Source organism: Pinus tabuliformis, chromosome 3_2, assembly GCF_031772625.1.
Source record: "Pinus tabuliformis cultivar Carrire ecotype Pingquan chromosome 3_2, CPIR1, whole genome shotgun sequence".
Classification (NCBI taxonomy): Eukaryota; Viridiplantae; Streptophyta; class Pinopsida; order Pinales; family Pinaceae; genus Pinus; species Pinus tabuliformis.
Window position 1 is genome coordinate 876,056,611 of NC_142302.1, and position 8,066 is coordinate 876,064,676.

General features: G+C 36.2%; 1 pseudogene across 1 annotated transcript; it reads left to right on the forward strand.

Annotated features, from left to right (window-relative positions):
- The first annotated feature begins 3,161 nt into the window (after positions 1-3,161).
- LOC149183406 (putative serine/threonine-protein kinase PBL8) lies at positions 3,162-7,152 on the forward strand (annotated as a pseudogene). The gene is made up of 4 exons (XR_016257704.1): positions 3,162-3,663; positions 3,776-3,881; positions 6,114-6,237; positions 6,484-7,152. The product of XR_016257704.1 is annotated as a putative serine/threonine-protein kinase PBL8 (transcript).
- The last annotated feature ends 914 nt before the right edge of the window (positions 7,153-8,066 follow it).

An 8,066-nucleotide genomic window follows, 5' to 3' on the forward strand; every position in this document is an offset into this window, starting at 1 on the left:
AGCCATATTTATAAATAACAAAGGAATTGGAAATGGGAAAATTGCTGGAAATGGAAAATTTGCTCTGGAGAACAATATAACTTGGTAAAGGAAGCACTGGAAAGCCATTGTAAGCAAGCCATAAAATGAGAATAAGCAAGACAGGTAGAAAAGGCTTTATATGTGTTAACTATTCAATCTCTGAGATGCAAGCAATCTCTCAAAAAGTTGGGACGACATCCTTCCCAGTAGGATTTAAGTCATGCTCGCACTCCAAAAGTTCAGAATATCTTATTGAAAGTAGAGTAAAATCCCTTAAAAAAATTCATGCATACAAAAAGTATACAGATCAGATTCTCCTTGATACAACATTGTACCCTCCCCTGTAGTTAGCTGTTGACATCTCAACCAACATGACAAGCCTACTAATAATGTAATGCAACTTGGAAAACTAAAGAGATGTTGGTTATAGGTGGCCTCTTGAAAGTTCAGTTGAAAACGCCCTACAAAATTACTTTCCTCTATTCTCAGCGTAGGCAATATCATACTCGCCATTTTCAAAAATACCTTGGCGTTCAGTAACTATTTCAGAGAGTAGCACAACTTTAGAGCTACTATGTTGAGTAAGTGTATTCTTGGATGTTGAGGAGTGTACATTACCCATCCTTCTTGCTCACTGATAAAGGGTATCACAACAAACTGAATTCATTTGGTAGGATGAATCAATGTGTTGTCCACATGGTTCAGAAACTCGAACTTAGCTCATCAATGTCATTTGAGAGGTGCCAAATTTCTAGCAACAAGTCATATTTATAAATAACAAAGGAATTGGAAATGGAAAAATTGCTCTGGAGAACAATATAACTTGACAAAAGGAAGCAGTGGAAAGACATAATGAAAAAATGCAGCATAACTTTGGGAGGCAGGGAGTAACAAAGAAGCTCCAAAGGCAACGAAGCTTTTGTCTAAACTCTTACCTAACAAAATGACTGTGAAGATGCCTCAGGTATTTACTTCAAGTGAAGATGATTGTTTCGAAAAAAATATATATATTAAAACAATACGCTGTTGTAATATACATGAATATTAATATTGCCACGAAACTAGAATGCGGATTCAACTGAAATCATCCCTTAAATATTCTTGCATCATTTCTAAAATCATCTAAACTATAGCAAACACAATAAAAAAAATTCCCATTTTCAAAATTTGTAATGTGAAATAAATCACACTTTCTGAAACCTATTTCAGATCTATCAGCATAAATATACTATTTAAAAAGTTGGATATAGAAATAAATTTTCCAATCAACAATAATCCATTGATTTTGAATTCGATTACAATATATTTGCCTGTAAGACAGGTATAAAATCTGTTGGCATATTTTAGAATAAGCAATAAAATTCTTTTATTGCAATAAAAAAGCAGTCTTATCACTATTTCTGTTCATCACTAATTCTGGTCTTTTGGAATTTTAGTATTTGGAATTGATTCGCAGTTATCAGTAAAGTATTCGTGATTTTCTGGCAGTCAATCGCCATGACCGCTGTCAGCAATTTCAGGAACCCGGGTGTAGGATTTCAGCGATGCCTAGGGTGCTCCAGCATCATTCACGCGCAATTTCAGCCGGTAGGTTTGGAAAAAGTTTCAACACATCCTGCACGACCTTATGCAAGAGTTCGAGTTCCCTGTATTCATATCCAGAGGGTAACATTATTAGTGAGAGCAGCCTACCTAATTTAGCATGCACCTACTAATCCAACAGACTAAAAGCTATGATGCTCACCCATTAAATGCCTTCCGCTCCAGTTCGCTAATCTTTGCAACATGAGCAAGAGCATCTCTCCACTGCTGAATTCTTTTGCTGTCATATTGCTGCGTTTCTTCGTGTGCACATGGGCTTAAACCCTCACACTATTCATTCCTCAGTGCAGCCTTACCTTCATCAGAAAAACGAAGAAGGGGCTCAAAAATGAAGAAGGAGCAATTATCAGTCGCTTCATCAGAGAATAAATCCGCTGCCACAGAGTTCAAAGTGTTCGTACAAGACAGCCCTGGTCATAACCGAGCCCACAAAATCAAGGGGCCTGAAACGCTGGCTAGCAACGACGATGGAGCTCAAATATTTTCACGGCATCGCAAGAAGTCAGTGAATCACCAGCAAAGAAGAAGGACATTACAGTGATGGCATTTACTCCATCATCATCCGGCCATAGCCCAGGGATAGGCGACGATAATCCCCCTGACCCAAGACTCTAGAACTAGCTAGCAAGATCTATATGTATTGCTTGTTTCTCAAGATTATAGTTAATAGAACTTCAATGCATTAGGACACTTGGAAGAAGCCGTGGCAGTTGTAGAAGAAGCCGTGGCAGCTGTGTACATGCAGCGACAGCGGTGCCAAACTGCCTACTTTTAAGAAAAGTACACAGGCGAGTCGAAACTCTTTAGCCTAAGTTTTCAGAAAAGTATACAGGCGACTCGAAACTCTTTAGCCTAAGTTTTCAGAAAAGTATACAGGCGACTCCAAACTCTTTAGCCTAAGTTTTCAGAAAAGTATACCGTGCAGCCGGCAATAAGAGGTCGAAACACAAACTTTGGATAAAAGTCTATTGGGCAGAAAATTTTATTTAAAACATTGGCTTAAACCTGACATGTACGGGAAATATTATTTGGTCAAAGCTAATTAATCGCTGGTCAACGATCGATCGATCGCTAATAGTCCCAGGCAGGGACTAATAACTACCAAAATAATCCAAAAATATGCTACTATACAACTATCCAACCTATTAAATAAATGATTACCCATCAACAACTATTTACATGTTATCATTGTTATCCACTTTATTACCTGTTATCATTGTTATCCACTTTAAATTATTCCCAACACATTAATCCTTACCATTAAAGTTTAAATATTCCCACCACATTGATACTCAGGAAAAGAGTTTAAGTGTAGAATCAAATCTGGGAATGTTTGAGTGTAGAATCAAATCTGATTCCCAACACATTGATACTTAGAAAAAAAGTTTAAACATTCCAACACATTGATACTTGAGAAAAAAAATTAAATGTAGAATAAAATCTGATTCCAAACACATGACGCATGATGACACCTATTGAGCGGAAACCTACGTGTCTCTCTTTCTTCCATGGCATGGAAATTGCAATTTCCCACACTAAGCCTAAGAGGACCATTTACACCAATAATATTTAATGGGAAACTGTCGGACTAGAGAGCAATGCTCTTTGAGCACAATGCGCGACAAATAAGCTTGTCTTATCAATATCAATTGAAATCTTTCTATTTTATTTCTTCATTTCGTCATCTGCGTCGTTATACATATGTTCAGACATATAAATATGGATCTATATGATGCTTTTAAGACATGTTATTTATCTGTTTTTCAATGATTTTTGTTTCTGGGTTTCATTGGGTTGCCATTAATCAGCCGAAAGAAATGGAAGAAATTCAATTATTCTGTTATTAAGACTTAAGACATAACTATGGTTATTATGAGCTCGAGACAATTACCAAAAACTCCAGTATGGATTAAGTATTGGGGGAAGGAGGGTTTGGTACAGATTACAAGAGTCACGTTGGCGAGGACTTGAAGCCAGGCCCAGCCAGTTGCTATCAAGGATGTTGATCCGCAAGGTCACTGCAGGCACAGAGAATGGCTGGTAAATTTTTAAGAAAATTACTATCAAAACTAGATATTGCTTTCTGGGGTTTAATTTGCTTGAAATTTTAGCCTTAACATTTTTTATTTTCTTAATTTTATTTGGATTGCAGACAGGTCATCTTTCTAGGGAAGCTGAGTCATCCTCATTTGGTGAAAATCATCGGATACTGTTGTGAAGATGAGCACAGGTTATTGGTTTATGAGTTCATGGCTCGTGTAAGTATGGAAAAACATATATTCCGAAGTATTTTATTATATCTCTCCTTTTTGCTGGCCTTTTGTTTAATCTATATAAATAATTACATCCAAAAGCCTGCACCCAGCACCCAGCCGTGTGTTGCCTGCTGAACCAAGTGGATGGATGTGATTGAATTGTAGTGTAGTGTATCCCTTGGATGAACCCTTCCATTTTTTAAAGATTTTCTTACTTCAAGAACTTCATTGAAACCCCTGAATATCCTGATTTATTTGTTTTCTTGGAAATGGCATTTTTCAGGATTTATTTATTGCACATATTGCAAGTGTCAATCATGTGTTTTGAAGCCTCAGTTTTCTCTCTGGGATTTTTTCTACCAGTCCATTTATCAAAAACCAGGTTTTGAACACAATTGGATCAAACCTATTGGATCTTTTAATACCAGATTTCTAATCTAATTCCTAACCTTTTCAAATTACAGACAAAATATGCAAAGTTTGCTCATTATACTTTTTAAAAATGTATATATCTCAAAAATTGTAAAAATATATATATCAATTAATCTGGAATCTATAAATATTATCAAAATGCACTGAAGATGCAACCAACATATTGATTAATCAATATTATTTTTAACAAATACATAATGAATGAGATCTATTTGTTGGCTTCTAAAGTCTAAAAACAATGTTACAAACAACTGAATCTACATGGCTTCTAAAGTATAAAAACAATTTACAAACAACTTAATCTACAACTTAATCTACATGGCTTCTAAAGTCTAAAAACAATGTTACAAACACTTAGACGCTCGCCTACTATAAAATCAGTATCACTCTTCATCACTACTACTAGACATGAGTTCATCACCAAAAATTACATAAAAATCATTTGACTGAGTATAAGGACTCCTTAGAGTCCATTACAACCACAGCAGTGCAACCACACAACCAGAGCAGTAGTAGCAACAGCAAAACTAGGCCTAGCAAAAGAGGGGCTGCTTTTGGAGGGAGGTTATCAAAACGACTAAGCGCAGGTCCCACAACATGGCACATGCAGACGTGGGTGTCTTGGAGTTGAGTGGTCCGGTTTATGTTGGAACCAGCTAGTTCATCCGGGTTGGTACCAGTTTAGATACCAAACGAGCAGGTACCACAACACGGCAAATTTGAATGGGGCGTCTTGGAGCTGACCAGTCCAACTTATATTGGAATTGAATGGTTCATGCCAGTTGGTACCGGTTAGGTACGAAACCACTAGCTTTGGTGACCATGAATGAGGTTTTTTTACCGCTTTGAAGTGGGCAGGGAGTTGACAGATTGGTTTGACCAGTTAGCGGTTCAAACGTCCTACATAGGCAAAGAGCACTAGCATACTAACTTTGGCACCATTTCCAAGAGAGTTGAATTCTTTTCTTAACAGCCCTATCGTAACTGAAAACATTATGGATATATTTGGATTTTGCTAATGTATGTTAGAATTGTCAGAGTATGCATCATCGAGATCAAAATCGGGGTTTCTTTGGAAGTTAGGCCTACTAATCTTTTTAAAAGGTTAGGTAAGTGGGTTTGGTTGATTGTTGACTGGTGACAATTGCCAAGCAGTTTCCTTTAGTTGATTTTTATATAGTCACTTGACATGGACCCCATCCCTATAAGTCAATTCAACCAGTATCATGGAATCTGGCCACTGTAACTCCTGGAGGATGAAGCTTATTGTGGTCCCCAACTTATTTAGCACTTCAACTTTGATGTAGGAATTTATTATCCTGTTCCCTGATTCTGACATTCTGTTAAATGGTGGCTGAACAAGTTAGTAACTGTATTGCATTTCTAAATATAACCATCATTTATATTCCTACTTGTATGTATATTCTCGATCCTGTGGCTTGCATGATGTTTACAGAGACATCTCTTCTCCTGCCTTGGTCAACAAGAATGAATATTGCACTCGTGGCTGCCAAAGGGCTAGATCTTCTGCATGGGACAAAAAAGCCTATTATTTATTGTGATTTCAAGTCATCCAATATACTACTATACACAATGAGTGCTTCCAAAACCTAGCCTATTTTGAGTTTGACTTTTTATTTGGTGCAATATATTTTCAGAAACATTGGACAACTTAATGTGAATGTGATGTTTGAGATCTCATTAAAAAATGTTAAAGAACTGATGGTACTATTACAAAAAGAACTAAGAGATTCGTTTGGATTGATTGGAGCCCCTTCCTTATTTTATCTGTCACTGATGAAGGACTATACAACAAAACTTTCAGACTTTGGAATTGCAAAATGGGGACCAGAAGGTGACCAGACTCATGTTTCCACTCGCGCGATGGGTACATATGGTTATGGAGATCTAGAGTATTTCATGACTGGTATGTTAATGTAATAACAACATTTCAAAATTCTACTGTAAATAGTGATTGTATATATTCATGTACCTATCATATCCATTGTATCTGTCTCATTTGTATATTGTGGGGCTTGTAAAGATCTAAAGCTAGCTGAAATCATGATGATCCTTTTTATAATTGTTTGAGTAAATTGGCATGGGGCAGTTTTGGTGAATGTGTGAATGGTCTGCATGTTATTAAATTTAATTTTAATAATTTTGTGTATAGGTCATTTGACGGCTCGAAGTGATGTCTACGACTTTGGTGTTTTATTGCTTGAGCTGCTAACTGACAGGAAGTCACTAGGCCTAGCAGAGAATATAACTTGGTTGAGTGGGCTCATCCACTTCTCAACGACAAGCGGATGTTGTTACCGATACTTGATACTAGAATGGAGGGAGAGTGTTATGTCAGGGGAGCTATGAAAGCTGCTAACTTTTCCTATCACTGCCTGAGCCAAAATCCTAAAGCAAGGCCACTTATGAGGGATGTTGTTGAGACGTTGGAACCTCTGTAAATTATGGAAAATACTTCTTTCACATATTGTGTTGGTGGTGGTGTGACTAAATATGAGGTTACCAGTCAGTCACCAGGAAATGATGTCCAAGCAAATGACTGCAAGCATCATCAAGATGAATAACTTGCTGTTTTAAATGAAGTTGAAATGTTGCAACAATGTTGAATGGTCCTGATTCATATAACCAATCTTGGAACAAACCATATAAAAGACTAAATGCATGGATGTGCAGAGTTTCCCATTCCTCTGAAGAGTATCATCTCTTCCTGTTGTATGATGTAAACTACTTACAACATTTCCATTATATCAACTCATTGTATAAACTACTAACAACATTTCCATTATATCAACTCATTGACCAGACTCCTTCAAATTTCATGTATGGCTTATTGTACTCTAAATAAAATGAAAGTACTTATCTTTGCTGACTTAAAAGGCTAGCGACATGATACTTTTAAGTTGCAAGTTTGCACATCGTATTCAAATCACAGTGAGGTCCTAATCAATCATTTTATTTTTTTCAGAAAGTGATAGATTATTTGATCCTTCATATGCTACCTGTAAATTATAAATTCTGTATTTGCAACTGCTAGATAAATACGAGTAGCTTTGTATTATCTGCAGAGTATAGTTTTCCATGAAATGAACTATGGTGGAGGATTCACATTCAATTCTACAAATACAACAAGTACAAGTTGTTGTGGACAACTGGTTTGGGACTGCCTATGAAGGGCCATTTTTCTGTATTTGAGCTAGAATGTTTTACTACTAATAAGCATTAAATTTTGCTGCATTCTAATGTATGAATGCCATAAAAGATAGTACTATTGCTCCGAATTTTGAGGTTATAATTAATAACATTTCAATTTTTCAAGGCACTTTTGGATCAAGAATATCATTTAAAAGCAGTCATCATTTTTCCTGCTTGGAAACATTGGTTGTGAAACCCTCTTGTACATGTTCATTTAAACAACATTCATTTGACATGGTCCTTTATTTCCTTGGATCATTTCGAAGATGCAAAGCAAATATTTAACATAAGCCCATTCTAGTGGTTATCATAAAAGTGTCGTTTTTACCATCTTATCCTTTAAGAACATATTGACTGATTTCAACGGGCTTATGCTGTAAAGACAATTCAATATCTATGTTAGTTGGAATTTGCTATAGATTACTAATAGAGTGCTTCAGTTCAAATATATTATTGTGCAAATGAGCTTGACAACTCCGTCATGGAGGCTGAAGAAGTACATAAATTGGTAAAAGTTATCACATTTTTTCATGTAAAAAGAAA